This window comes from Nymphaea colorata, chromosome 14 (assembly GCF_008831285.2).
Source record: "Nymphaea colorata isolate Beijing-Zhang1983 chromosome 14, ASM883128v2, whole genome shotgun sequence".
Lineage (NCBI taxonomy): Eukaryota > Viridiplantae > Streptophyta > Magnoliopsida > Nymphaeales > Nymphaeaceae > Nymphaea > Nymphaea colorata.
This window is the reverse complement of record NC_045151.1, coordinates 3690279-3705708: the sequence shown is the minus strand read 5'-3', so window position 1 is coordinate 3705708 and position 15430 is coordinate 3690279.

The window sequence follows — 15430 nt, the reverse complement described above, 5'->3', positions numbered from 1 at the left end:
CTATCAAATTCCTGCAGCCAAAGAGCTAGGAGGGAGAAGCCAAGGAAGAGAGAAGAGGTTCGTCCAAGCCCCCTTCCCCTTTTTCTCCCATTCTCTTCTTCACTTTCTTCTATTCTCCCCATTGATTTTGCTAAGTTAGGGTGCTTAAGTGAACCCTTACTTAGGATTTTCGTGGTGAGAAGCCCTCTTTACCACTCCAAATTCCAGCAAGCAAGCTATTTCTTATTCTAGCTTTGCTAAGCTTGAATCCACGGTTGGATTCTTGCTTAGGATTGCTTGGGTTAGAAAACAAGTGAAGACGAAGGACAAACATCAAGACCGACCGCAAGGTAGGTGATCTTAACTCACTTCTCTTCTACTTTAGCTTATTATTGATTTATTTTAATTCCAACAATTCGTGGGAGGGTTTATTTTCATTTGCTTACGGCTGGGAATGATGTCCAGCTAAGGGAAACCTACGCTTCAATGTACATGTTAATGCATAATGCATGCATATGTCGGTTTTTCTTAAATATGAACCTAAGTATCAAATTTCGAAATGGGCCCCAAGGCCACGTCCCTTTCAAAGGAACCAACTTAATACCATTTTGAACTCCCTACCATGAGAGAATCCCACGGTGAGAGAGTGATTTTGCTACATCACGTATGAAGAAAATGCCTATAAGGGATGGATACGTTTTTATGAATGTGATCCACCCTTGCATGGCGAAATGATGGACGAATAAGCTTGAGTATTGTTTTATTTTCTTTCTTATTCACAGTCATTTCGATTCATGTCTTTCAATTTAATTAATCAAGGGTAGTAGGAAAGATTTGAAACAAGTTCTCAATCTTCCTACATAAAAGAACCCAGCCATGAATCATCATGATTCATGAGTCATGCGGTCCCTTGATAAAATTTCATTTTGAAAAGTAAAGTACGTATATGTATATATTGTTATATATGTACATATATGTATCCAATTTCTTGTCACAAATTACATTCCTCCCTTAAAATCAGGTTGGAACATGTTTCCAAACCGGTCTTTAAGGAAATGGGCCATTTTTATTGATTTTTCTAGTGCAAGATTATAAATTATTTTCATTTCATTTTTACTTAATTTCAGCAAACTCATACGTAAGATGTATGTATGTTGTTGAAATCAGACCATGTTTCATAGGAATTGGTTCAAGAATATCAAAATTTACGTATTTGAAATACCAACCATCCTAGAATCATCCAAAGGAGTTGATGATTTCATTACTACGAAATCTGGAATTTGAATAGATTTGAAAAACTCATTGTTTCTATCTAAGAAACAAGTCCTTATTGGAATCAATGTCCACAAGTTTCAGCTATTTAAATCAACACAAGGTCTGATTTTTAGCTATTTTGAGACAAAAGTGGACGTCATCCATGTCTCCCATCCGTTTCAAAGATTGAACTTGACATCATTTATATATTTTCATCATTTTGATAATTTTATGTCAAGCCTCAAGCTTATGGACTACATCTCTAATTCATGTGCTTAATCATATAATGAGCACATATAGAGAAAGTCCTACATTTTAATCAATCTTCATGTATAGATTGTATGACGTGCAATACGGACTTTGAGAGATTATGAGGGAGTGAAGAATGTATGTTTCATATGAATGAATCTTGATGGATTATGAGAGAGAGAAGAATGAATGTTCCATATAGTTTCCATTCTCGTTTCATGCATTCACTTTCACTCAAAATCAATGGCACCACATGCACATTCTCAAGAAATTAAGTGATTCAAATTTAAGTTGCAAAAAGTGACCAAGTCATATTGCAATGAGAATTTGTAAACTTCACTTAACTTCAAAAGAAAACACAAGCAATGCATTCATAATCTTTTGGCCAAAGTGCATTTGAAAAACAACATGTTTTCTAACAATTTGGAACCCATGTTCTTTCAAAAGAATGAATTCTACAAATCACATGATTTGACAAAAGAAGAGTTCAAAATCAATTTTTATCATAAGATGATCATCATCATCTAGAGTTCACAACAAAGAACTCAATTCCAAATCTTCAAAAATCCTCAAGAATTATGTGTTTCAAATAACACCAAAACAAAGGTTTTTAAACCAACTTGAAAACCCCCAATATTCAAATTCATTTATTCAAAAAAATGAATTTCGGTTCTTGAATCCAAAACCTCAATGCATAAGCATATAGGACTTACATCAATAACTCGTATATGATCCAAATGATCCTTAGTCCTTGGTCTAATTACCCCTGTTAAAGGCGGCAGGAACGGTTGGACCTCGTACCGACGAGCGGATCCCTTTCTCTTGAAAATTTTCTCAAAACCCCAATTTTAAAAGAATTTTGCTGACTCGCATTTCGACCTTCTTGAAAAGGGAGTGGGGTGCAAACAGATGGCACACCCGGTGGGACCCGTCATTGTTTGTCTAAAGACTTATTTGGATCATATATGAGTTATTTTCACCAATGTCGGACATCAATTGCACAAAAAAAAAAAAAAAAAAAATTAAACTCACAAAAATGCATACCGACATCATGTAGTGTACATTGAGGAGATTTCATGAACCTCATTCATTTCAATTTATCCTACCCCTCCTCAATTTAAGGATTGTATGCAGCCCATGTATGCTCTCAAAATTTCAAATCTATCTCTTAGGAATGTATGCAATAGAGCCATCTATTTTGCATCTTCTCATGAATTTTGAAAAACAAATCCTTACCTATATCATATCCCGGTCATCATGTTGCCGGGCTATTTTTAGGACATTAGTCCAAGATATAGCCTTACAACTGGACCACCCAATTGGACTGAGAAGTCCCCCATTAGTACCGAAACGGACAATAGTCCCGGTATATCGATGGGTGAACAAGGAGAAATGGAGAGCCCAAATCTAGAAAACCCTTGGAGGAGTCAATGCTAGTACCATAAATTTGGTATATAGGTATACCATAAATTTTGGATAAATAAAGAATCATTTACCCATTTATTTTCCATAGGTTCCAAGACCAATTTTCAAAATAATGCATATAGGCAAGAGTCCTAGGAATTGCATTATCAATTTTTCATTAACTGCTTGTTTGGACGCATGTGATGTTTTACTTTGCCCCTAAGTCCATGTCCAAACCCAATATCAAAACTCTTCTCGAGTCTCTATTGGGTCAATTCATGTCAAAGTCTAATACCTTCTCTTGTCTAGATGGACTCAGAAAGTATCTTCCCATATGACCACATCCTATTCGGGTCATGTCAAGGCCGATCCGGACTTCGCATCATCCCAAGTGGAGTCTACCTACCTCAGTGGTATCTTTCATGGTACCCAACTTTTCGGTGTATGTTCCCGGATCACTTAGAGGATTGTGGTCTTGAAGAAGCAGTCAGTCTTGCCATACAGCCTATCAATGGCAATCTAATCCATGCAATTGCTGAAAGATGGAACCCAAGGACCAACACATTCTGGTTTCCATGGGGTGAAATGACAATCACTCTTGATGAGTTCTCCAACATTATGGGTTTGCCAGAACCAAAATGTGACCCAAGAGGTCCAATTGAAGACCAGTTCCTTGTAAACCAAGGTATAGTCAAAACTCTAGAAGTGATTCGTAAACTCACAGGAAAAAGGAGTTGGCATTTTCTAGAGAAAGATGGACATCAATATCTTCAACTACAAGAGCTTGGTGAAACATACTCCCAATTTGTCAACCCTGCGTCACTATCTAGAACTGTTGTAGACAAGTACAAAAACTCCATGGTGACTTGTACCGTGGGTCTTATCTTCTTCAATAATGAAGAACACATAATGGATTTCCGCATAGCTCGCCTCTTCAGAAAATGAGGGCATGTCAAAGTCCGTCACATTTCCATAGCAATGGCAGCCTTGGCATTCCTTTACAGAGGGTTGGCCAAATTTTCAATTGGAGATGCAGACTCGATAGAAGGATGTGTCTTTGCACTGCAAGCATGGTTCTACAAACATGTGGGGCCACAATCATGTCATTTTCAAAACACAGACGGTCAGTTATCTAGTATGGAGCACTACCGCAGAAAGATGGAGGAAGTTGATGACTCCACCATCATTTGGGACTTCTTTGATCGAGAGGTCATCAAGTCAAGATACACTTACAACCCAGTCAGAGGAAGTCTTCTATTGGGACCGTTTTTCATAATTGAATATCATCCGGAGCGTTGCCTCAGGCAATTCTCACTGCGTCAGAGGAAGACATATCCAATTGAGTCGGAAGGAGCCATTGTGGAGTGTGAACTAGACACTGAAGAGTGGTCCGGGATATACACCTATGCCCAGCAACGTTGGGAATCATTTGCTCACTTGTATCTTGTCCTTGGTCCAGGAATGGGTCCCGAATATGTAAAATGGTGGGATGAAGTCCGCCCATCTATCCTTCTGTCCTAGATTGTCATGTCTAGTTCATTGTCATTAAGCCAAAATTTGTCAAGTTTTGTCAAGTTATGTTAAACTTTGTCAAGTTTTGTCATTCTCATCTTTCTTTTAATATGTAATCAAAATTTGTCACCTCTCATCAATTCACATCCTAACATTTTCAATTTTTCTTCTTGCAAGGTGAACATCCGCTTTATGGTTGAAACCAGAAGCCAAAGCAGGAGAAGGAGTGAAATGGAGCTTGATCAACCTTTTATAGGAGATAGGGGAGAAGAATCCTCCTCAGAAACACCTCCCAAGCTGGAAATAAATGACCCAGAATTTGAGGAATACAGAAGATTCCGGAAATACATGATCATGTTCAATGAAGAACAAGCGCAGGCAGAAAAAGCCAAAAAGAAAGGGAAGAAAACAAGAAAGTACTCATCAAGTAGTTCAGACTCTTCTGAAGACGCTACAACAGAATCTAGTAGTGAGGAAGAATCGAAAACTCCCAAGAAAAAGAAGAAGGGAGAATCCTGGAAAACAAAAATCCAGGAAGTTGAAAAGAAGTTAAATGCAGTACAACTTAAAGGCAAGAACAAGAGGAATTTCACTTGCGAAGATTTCTACGAAAGCTTTGAAAATGACAAACACATAAAAAACTTGCCCAAGAAATTTATCAAATTTGATGGCCATGGAGACCCAAAGGCAAATTTGGCCATGTTCTTTGCTGAATGCTACAAATTCCGCCACAATCATAGGGCCCTCTTTCGATGTTTCCCTAGAAGCCTAGAAGGAATTGCAGCACAATGGTATCGGGAACACATCAACCCAGTGGAATTGAAAAATTTTGACATGTTAATCAACCTTTTCATCGAAAGGTTCATTCAAAACGTTGAAACTGCACCAACGATCACCACATTATGCTATCTAAAACAGAGGCCAGGTGAAAAGGTGAGAGATTTTATTCAGAGGTTGAGGTCTTCTTGCAACAAGATGAGAGACCCAATCTCCCAATCCCATGCACTGGGATTGATCGTAAACAATTTGACACAACCATTAAGGAGCCTCATTTCCAATGCTCCAATCAAGTCTTTCATCGATCTCACTGAGAGGGCAGAATGCATTGAAGCAGGAATTGAGAATGGAGCTTTTGATGCTGTCATCCCGGTAAAAGTAAGGGAAGATACAAAAAAGAATAGCAGAAGTCAGAATGCTCCAGCCAACATCGTGGCCAACGCTGCAGCCTTCAAGAAAGAAAAGTCCGAATATCCCAAGAATAAAGGGGTAATGGACAGAGCTAGTGGCAGTAGTAGTGGCACCAAAAACAAACATCCTGGATGGGGGTACGATAGAAAATTTACCCCATTACAACAAAGTTATGAAGAGGTCATGCATATGCTAATCGAAAGAGGTACTCTGTTTCTCCCAAAAGTCTCCAACCCCCCACCAATGATGGGGAAAAACAAAGAGCAATTCTGTAAATTTCATCACGCTCCAGGACATGATACAGAAGACTGCCTTGTACTTAAAAATATTGTGCAAGATGCAGTTGACAAAGAAATAATCAAAGAGGTCAGTGAACAGCCGGACATTCTCAAGAATCCTTTTCCTAAACATGGCAAAGGAATAGTTTCGATGGTCAGATTTTCAACAGGTCGTCAAATTATGGTGACAAACAAAAGGGATACAGCGTCCCTGGATTTCTTTGGATTGCTTTTCAAACATGATAAAGGATCCATCAATGCACAAACCGGACTGGTTAAACAAGACCATCTGACAGAGATTGATCAGAAGTCACAAGTGTGCGACCCTGAACCATTAGAATCCATTTTCAATGAATTGGACCCCTTACCTGAAGTCAAGAAGGGAGGGTTTAGCCCTAACAGGGGGAATGAATGGGCTTTTGAATTATGTGAAAATAGTCCGATCATATTCTCTGATAAAGATCTACCAACTGGAGGTGCATCGCACAATGACGCCTTGCACATAGTGATAGAGACAAGGGGCACCAGAGTCTCCCACGTTTTAATTGATGGTGGAGCAAGCCTGAACATCTGTCCACAACAAACAGCTCGTGAGTTGGGCATAAGACAACCCGACTATACTCCATCCAAAATTTTCATCCATGGATATGACGGGACAGGACAACCATGCCTAGGATGCATATGTCTGGATTTGAATATTTCTGAGACGTATCATCGGGTTTTATTTCATGTGGTGGATATAGAACCCTCCTTCAACTTGTTGCTTGGCAGGCCATGGATCCATGCTACCAATGCAGTTCCCTCCACTCTACATCAGTGTGTCAAATGGACTCACAACGGGAATTCTATAACCATCTATGCAGAGGATAGGGAAAGTCGGCTTGTACACCCAATGATTCTGGTAACAACATATACAATTGAGGTACCCAGTATTCGAGTCTGCAAAGAGGAAGAAATATCTCAAAGTCTTAGCAGATTGGCCATTCAGAAACCAAAGAAACAGGTATGGGTGAAAAATGGTACCAAACCTGAAACAAGTTACAAAAGTCATCCGTTGTTCAAGAAATTCTGCCAGAATGAGAAAGGATTGGATTTACTCATACGCCATGGCTACCATCCATTTACTGGCCTTGGCAAACATGAAAATGGAATCTTGGAACCAGTTACCTTGACAGGACAACAAGGCACTCAAGCCTTGGGGTACCAAAGCTATGAAAAAGTGGATGTTGAGGAAGAATTCAAGCCAGTACCTTTCGTCAAGAGCAATACCATAGGCGGATGTTCACCATCAATTTGAATCAACAAATCCGCCATCATTTTGTCATTTTGTCGTCATTGTACTCAAATAGACCAAGTGTCTTCATTTTGTAATACCTTCAAAAATACAATGACAAATGCAAATTACTTCCATATACAATGTCTCAAATTTCATCTAACTTCTTTACAATCTTTAGGATGGCATTTGAGGATCAAACATCAAAAGCTTTTAAGGAGATAAATCCAGAGCTCACTGAGGCCGAATGTCCAGAGTTCATCCAAATGAGAAAGCAAGATCAACCGTCACCTCTGATTAATGATCCGATTGAGGAAATTAACATTGGCACGGAAGAGAGTCCAAAGATTTTGCAAATTGGAACAAGTCTCTCAGCGGAAGAAAGAAAAGAGCTGATAGACTTCCTCAAAAAGCATCAAGAAGCCTTTGCGTGGACTTATGAGGACATGCCAGGACTTGATACAAAATTAGTCGAGCATCGACTACCATTGAAACCAGAATGCAAGCCAATCAAACAAAAGTTGAGGAAACTAGACCCTCGTCTTGAGGGGCAAGTTAAGGAAGGCCTGAAAGACCTACTAAAGGCAGGTTTCATCCGAACAATCGACTATCCTGAATGGTTAGCAAACATTGTGGTAGTCCCAAAGAAAAATGGCAAAATTCGGCTCTGCATTGATTTCAGAGATTTGAATAAGGCTACACCAAAGGATGACTACCCACTTCCAAACATTGACTTGTTGGTAGACAGTACCGCAGGTCACGCTATGTTCTCCTTTATGGATGGATATTCTGGTTATAACCAAATTAAGTTGGCAGCTCAATATCAAGCCAAAACATCATTTACAACCCCATGGGGTACCTTCTGCTATACAGTAATGCCATTTGGTTTGAAGAACGCTGGGGCAACATATCAAAGAGCTATGGCAGCTATTTTTCATGACCAAATGCATCAAATCATGGATGCATATGTAGATGATCTACTAATTAAGTCAAAAACAAGGGAGAATCACATCAACATTCTCTCTCAAGTTTTTGATAGACTCTTACAATACAAACTTAGATTGAATCCACAAAAATGTGTATTTGGTGTGGAATCCGGTAAGCTTTTGGGATTTATGGTCAGCCAAAAGGGAATCGAGATGGATCCTTCCAAAGCAAAGGCGATCATCGAAATGTCACCCCCAACAAATCTTAAGGAGCTACGCAGCTTGCAAGGCAGAATTCAATCAATCAGAAGGTTTATATCTAATCTCGCCATGAGATGCGAACCCTTCAACCATTTACTACGGAAAGGAGTCAAATTTGAATGGGGGCATGAATGTCAAGCCTCATTCGAAAAGATCAAGAAGTATCTTCTTTGCCCACCAATTTTAAAACCTCCAATTTTAGGAGAACCTCTACTCCTTTACATCACAGTTAACGATTCAGCCTGTGGTGGATTTCTGGCTCAATATGAAGAAGGATGCCGAATAGAACATGCCATTTATTACATCAGTAAGACATTTGTGCAGTATGAAAAGAACTACTCGCACTTGGAAAAAACTTGCTTAGCCTTGGTGTGGATGTGTCAAAAATTAAGGCATTATCTATTGGCTTGTGAAGTTAAAATTTTATCCAAACTTAATCCACTCAAATATATCCTCGAACAGCCATTTCTGAATGGAAGGATAGCAAAGTGGCAGGTTTTGCTGATGCAATATGATTTGGAATATGTGTCACAAAAATCAATCAAGGGGCAAGCCATTGCAGACCAATTGGCAGATTTTCCTCTATATGAAGAAATTAGAACAAATGATGATTTTCCAGATGAGCAAATCCTGACAAATGAACCAGAGCCGATTTGGGAGATGTACTTTGATGGATCTAAGAGCACAGTTGGGGCAGGTATTGGGATACTTTTCATTACACCAGAAAGGGAAATGATTCCTTACTCTCTCAAATTGAATTTTTCCTGCACGCATAATATGGCAGAGTACGAGGCCCTAATCCAAGGACTCAAAATGTTGCTCAAATTTAAAGTGCAGAGAGTTCGCATTTTTGGAGATTCTCTCTTAGCTGTCAGTCAGGTCAATGGAGATTGGCAAGTCAAAGATCAAAAATTGATCCCATATCAAGAGTTAGCAGCTTCCCTCTTAAGACAGTTCGAGGAATGTCAACTCTTACATGTCAAAAGAGAATTTAACCCAATAGCAGACGGTTTAGCCAGTTTAGGCTCTACCATTGCCTTCAAACCTGGAGAATCTATCAGATCTTTTGAAGTTGGAAGACTCGAACAACCATCTATTGTCATACCAGAACAGGTGTTGCAAGCAGAAAGTAGAGAAACACCATGGTATCAGAACATCAAGGATTTTCTCCAAACTGGAACACTTCCACCAGAAATGTCTCGAAAAGAGCAAAGAGTTTTGAGACACATGTCTTCAAGATATTTCATTCTAGCCGACATCCTATACAGAAGAGGATTCAGCACAGAATATGCTAGATGTCTCGATGCAAATGAGGCACTAGAAGTCATTCAAGAAGCCCATGAAGGAATTTGTGGGGGACATGTAGGGTATCAGACCCTCGTCAAGCAGATAGTCAGAGCAGGGTACTATTGGCCCACAATGCAAAGAGACTGTCACCAATTTGTCAAGAAATGCATCAAATGTCAGTTGCATGCACCATCAATTCATGCTCCAGCCGCGTACCTTCATTCGGTCAGCTCACCATGGCCATTCTCCATGTGGGCCTTCGATGTAGTCGGTCCAATCAATCCACCTGCCTCAAATGGACACAGGTATTTTCTTGCAGCTACAGATTACTTTACCAAATGGGTGGAAGCGATCACTTTAAAAACAGTCGAAGGACAACACGTAGTGTCCTTCATTCATAAAAATCTTTTGTGTAGATTTGGCATGCCGCATGATATCGTTTCTGATAACGGTACCCATTTCAAAAATCAGAAAATGCGCAATCTTTGTCATAAACACAAAATACAACATCACTTTTCTGCCCCATATTACCCTCAAGGTAATGGTCAGGCAGAAGCAACCAACAAGATTTTGATTCGTGTCTTAGAAAGGACAGTTGAAACAGGCCGAGATTGGCACGAGAAAATGCACAATGCACTTTGGGCGTATCGAACCACAATTCAGACACCCACCAATGCTACACCAGCAGAATTAGTATATGGAACGGAAATTGTCCTTCCATTACATGTCCAAAAACCAGCAATGAAATTTGCTGCTCTCATTGAACTCCCAATTAACAAATATCAAAAAAAGAGACTTGCTCAATTAGACCTCTTAGACGAGAAAAGACTACAAGCGGCAGAGCATGCCGAAGTCTATCGTAAGAGAGTCGCCCGACATTATGCCAAATCAGTCATTGAAAGAAAATTTCAGGTAAATGATCTTGTTTTAAGATCCATAGTTCCACTCAGGAGTAGACCCAAAGGAAAATGGGTGCCGAACTGGGAAGGACCATATGTTGTCAAAGAGGTTCTACCTCACAATTCTTATCGACTGATTGATGCCGATGGGGTTGAAATCCCCGATCCAATTAATGCTTTGCATCTCAAAAATTCTATACTTGAATTTGCAATTCAAAAAAAAAAAAAAAAAAAAATTCAAAATAGTTGTGCTTTGATAAGCACGTTGTAACAATTTTCAAACCAACTATGGGGCATGGTATCCCTTAGGGAAAAGTTTCAAAAATGCATCAAAATTTTCAAACTCAACCCATGTCTTGAGGGCAATTGCAAGGGCATCGTCTTGAAATAGGCAAGAAATTTCACAGACATTGAGGGACTTATGTATAGTAATTAATGTTAGTCCCGACAATCGGCATTTGTAAAGGTCTAGCATGAGATGCCATAAGAAAAAGTCTTGTCACCTAAAAGACCTTGGCAAGATGCTAGAAAAAGCTATCAAGCGAAATGAGTTGAGCAATGAGCTCGGGGTGAGTGTAGTTGTTCCTCTGGTTCAAAGCTCAGCAGACGCGGGTGGGCATATGACCTATGCTTACGCCGTGAAGCTAAAAAGCAATCCATGAACATTTTGCTTATATTAAGTCTCCTAAAGCCTTCTGAATTCGAGCAAGTAAGCCCGGGGAGTGTTTTACATTTGGTACCCTGAGATCAACTGGTCTAGGAGTTACCGGCCCAAAGCTTGTTACAAGGGTTCAGAAGAAAGCCCGATAGACTTGATATTACACAAAGCAAACTACACAAAACCGCCAAAGCGGTGGAACTCCGTAGTAGCTTTTGGGGTGGTGAGGAATTTCTCCCAAGAGTGAAGGGTGGCTCAAAAAGAAAATCAAAATTCAAAAGCAAAAGAGAGTATGTGAAAAACTAAGTAAAAGAAGAGAAAAAGCACTTGCCAATGGTTTAGAAGGCATTGAGGGCAAATTTCTCAAAGCATCAAATGCAAAAACTTTCACAATTACAAAATTTTTCAACCAACATTAATTCCTCTACAAAGTCTCCAATGAGATGGAGAAAGATCTTCTTATTTCAGGTCTATGCCTAGCATTTCCCCTCGAGCGAGGATGGTTCAACATCATTTGAAAAATGGATTTTCCAAACGATTTCCAAAAATTTGGTGCGTGAATCTTTGCTATTAAGCAAATTATTCAATTTGCTTAACAACAAAGAGGGGCATCAGTTAACACCCCAAATTTTTCCACATCAAAATTGAAGCAATGTGAAAATTTCACAAAAGAATTGTGAAAATTTGCAATTTCAAAGCCAATTTCGAATCTAAAGAACAATTAGATTCAAATCGTGAATTTAACCCGATACACGAATCCCAATGCAGGATTACGAGTCCAAATTCAATTGCAAATGTCATTTGAAATCCAAATCCAATTGCAAAATGCAAATTTTGACTTAGATCCAAGAATTGGATCTAATTCAGTCTAAAATGCTACGTGGGACCCACGTGTGGGCCCCACCTAGCCCGTGTGGCCAAGAGCCCCCCCCAGGGGCCATGCCCCCCTCCATGTCAAAAAAAAAATAAATAAATAAATATTTTCTCTCAAATTAATTGAAGAAAAGTCATTTTCAAGAAGAAATAAAGGAGAAACCTAGGAAAAGAGAGACATTTATGTCTCTCTCTCTTCTTTAACCAGGTCCTCCTTAAAGAAAAAAATCATTTCCAAGGAAGCAATTACTAGACTGGTCAAACTCACCTAACCTACTTAATCCAAGTAGGTTTGACCCGGGTGCACTCAAATGTGGTGCCAATTCCAGCTAGGTTCGGTCACCATGGGCTCAACACAGTCAAAACGTAAGTCTGTCTCATGATCCAATTAATGGACGAAAATAGACCTTGACCGAACCAAACCCACTTTGACTAAACTCAGTCAAAGTACAATTTAGCTCAATTAAGAGCTTTCTTGACCCAAATTTATCAAATTACCTCAAATAAAGTCAAACTACTTGCAAATGAGCTTTGACTTTGGTCAATTGGTCGAAATTGATCAATTTGGACAATTTTGCCCTTCTGCGGTCAACTTAAGATTAAAAAGCCTAAAATGGTTTATTAAAGGCAAATAAACATTTGAATTTGTCAAATGCTTGAATCAAGTACCAAATTTAAATTGAATTTCTCAAGTGAAAGTTTGATTCAGTTGAAATCCATTTTCAATCAAGTTTTGGACGAAAATACCCTTTTCGAACCAAATTTGATAAAATTTTTAAATTTTATTAAAATTTAAATTTAATTATCATAATTCAATGGCATTTGGAGCTTAGTAACTAGGTTTTACCTTATAAGCTCGATTTCAAACAAAAAATAAATAAATAGTACAAAATAAGGGCAAAACCCTGTGCAAGGGCATTTTCGTCCAAAATTTTGGTCAAAATGGTCACCTAGGTCTGAACCCAAGTTGACCAAACCTAGCCCAGCCCACCTAGCTCGTGGAAATGGGCTGAGAAATGGTCAATTAGAGCCTTTAAAGTCTATTTAACTCATTTTACAAGTCCCCAAGGTCTTATGTAAGTTCCCAAGGTGAGTTAAGAAGGTGGTTGAACCCACCTCCTCCTCTATATAAACCTCCCCTTGGCCACCAAGGGGGAGGACGAAATTTTGAAGCATTCTATCAAATTGCTGCAGCCAAAGAGCTAGGAGGGAGAAGCCAAGGAAGAGAGAAGAGGTTCGTCCAAGCCCCCTTCCCCTTTTTCTCCCATTCTCTTCTTCACTTTCTTCTATTCTCCCCATTGATTTTGCTAAGTTAGGATGCTTAAGTGAACCCTTACTTAGGATTTTCGTGGTGAGAAGCCCTCTTTACCACTCCAAATTCCAGCAAGCAAGCTATTTCTTATTCTAGCTTTGCTAAGCTTGAATCCACGGTTGGATTCTTGCTTAGGATTGCTTGGGTTAGAAAACAAGTGAAGACGAAGGACAAACATCAAGACCGACCGCAAGGTAGGTGATCTTAACTCACTTCTCTTCTACTTTAGCTTATTGTGATTTATTTTAATTCCAACAATTCGTGGGAGGGTTTATTTTCATTTGCTTACGGCTGGGAATGATGTCCAGCTAAGGGAAACCTACGCTTCAATGTACATGTTAATGCATAATGCATGCATATGTCGGTTTTCTTAAATATGAACCTAAGTATCAAATTTCGAAATGGGCCCCAAGGCCACGTCCCTTTCAAAGGAACCAACTTAATACCATTTTGAACTCCCTACCATGAGAGAATCCCACGGTGAGAGAGTGATTTTGCTACATCACGTATGAAGAAAATGCCTATAAGGGATGGATACGTTTTTATGAATGTGATCCACCCTTGCATGGCGAAATGATGGACGAATAAGCTTGAGTATTGTTTTATTTTCTTTCTTATTCACAGTCATTTCGATTCATGTCTTTCAATTTAATTAATCAAGGGTAGTAGGAAAGATTTGAAACAAGTTCTCAATCTTCCTACATAAAAGAACCCAGCCATGAATCATCATGATTCATGAGTCATGCGGTCCCTTGATAAAATTTCATTTTGAAAAGTAAAGTACGTATATGTATACATTGTTATATATGTACATATATGTATCCAATTTCTTGTCACAAATTACATTCCTCCCTTAAAATCAGGTTGGAACATGTTTCCAAACCGGTCTTTTAAGGAAATGGGCATTTTTATTGATTTTTCTAGTGCAAGATTATAAATTATTTTCATTTTATTTTTACTTAATTTCAGCAAACCCATACGTAAGATGTATGTATGTTGTTGAAATCAGACCATGTTTCATAGGAATTGGTTCAAGAATATCAAAATTTACGTATTTGAAATACCAACCATCCTAGAATCATCCAAAGGAGTTGATGATTTCATTACTACGAAATCTGGAATTTGAATAGATTTGAAAAACTCATTGTTTCTATCTAAGAAACAAGTCCTTATTGGAATCAATGTCCACCAAGTTTCAGCTATTTAAATCAACACAAGGTCTGATTTTTAGCTATTTTGAGACAAAAGTGGACGTCATCCATGTCTCCCATCCGTTTCAAAGATTGAACTTGACATCATTTATATATTTTCATCATTTTGATAATTTTATGTCATGCCTCAAGCTTATGGACTACATCTCTAATTCATGTGCTTAATCATATAATGAGCACATATAGAGAAAGTCCTACATTTTAATCAATCTTCATGTATAGATTGTATGACGTGCAATACGGACTTTGAGAGATTATGAGGGAGTGAAGAATGTATGTTTCATATGAATGAATCTTGATGGATTATGAGAGAGAGAAGAATGAATGTTCCATATAGTTTCCATTCTCGTTTCATGCATTCACTTTCACTCAAAATCAATGGCACCACATGCACATTCTCAAGAAATTAAGTGATTCAAATTTAAGTTGCAAAAAGTGACCAAGTCATATTGCAATGAGAATTTGTAAACTTCACTTAACTTCAAAAGAAAACACAAGCAATGCATTCATAATCTTTTGGCCAAAGTGCATTTGAAAAACAACATGTTTTCTAACAATTTGGAACCTATGTTCTTTCAAAAGAATGAATTCTACAAATCACATGATTTGACAAAAGAAGAGTTCAAAATCAATTTTTATCATAAGATGATCATCATCATCTAGAGTTCACAACAAAGAACTCAATTCCAAATCTTCAAAAATCCTCAAGAATTATGTGTTTCAAATAACACCAAAACAAAGGTTTTTAAACCAACTTGAAAACCCCCAATATTCAAATTCATTTATTCAAAAAAATGAATTTCGGTTCTTGAATCCAAAACCTCAATGCATAAGCATATAGGACTTACATCAATAACTCGTATATG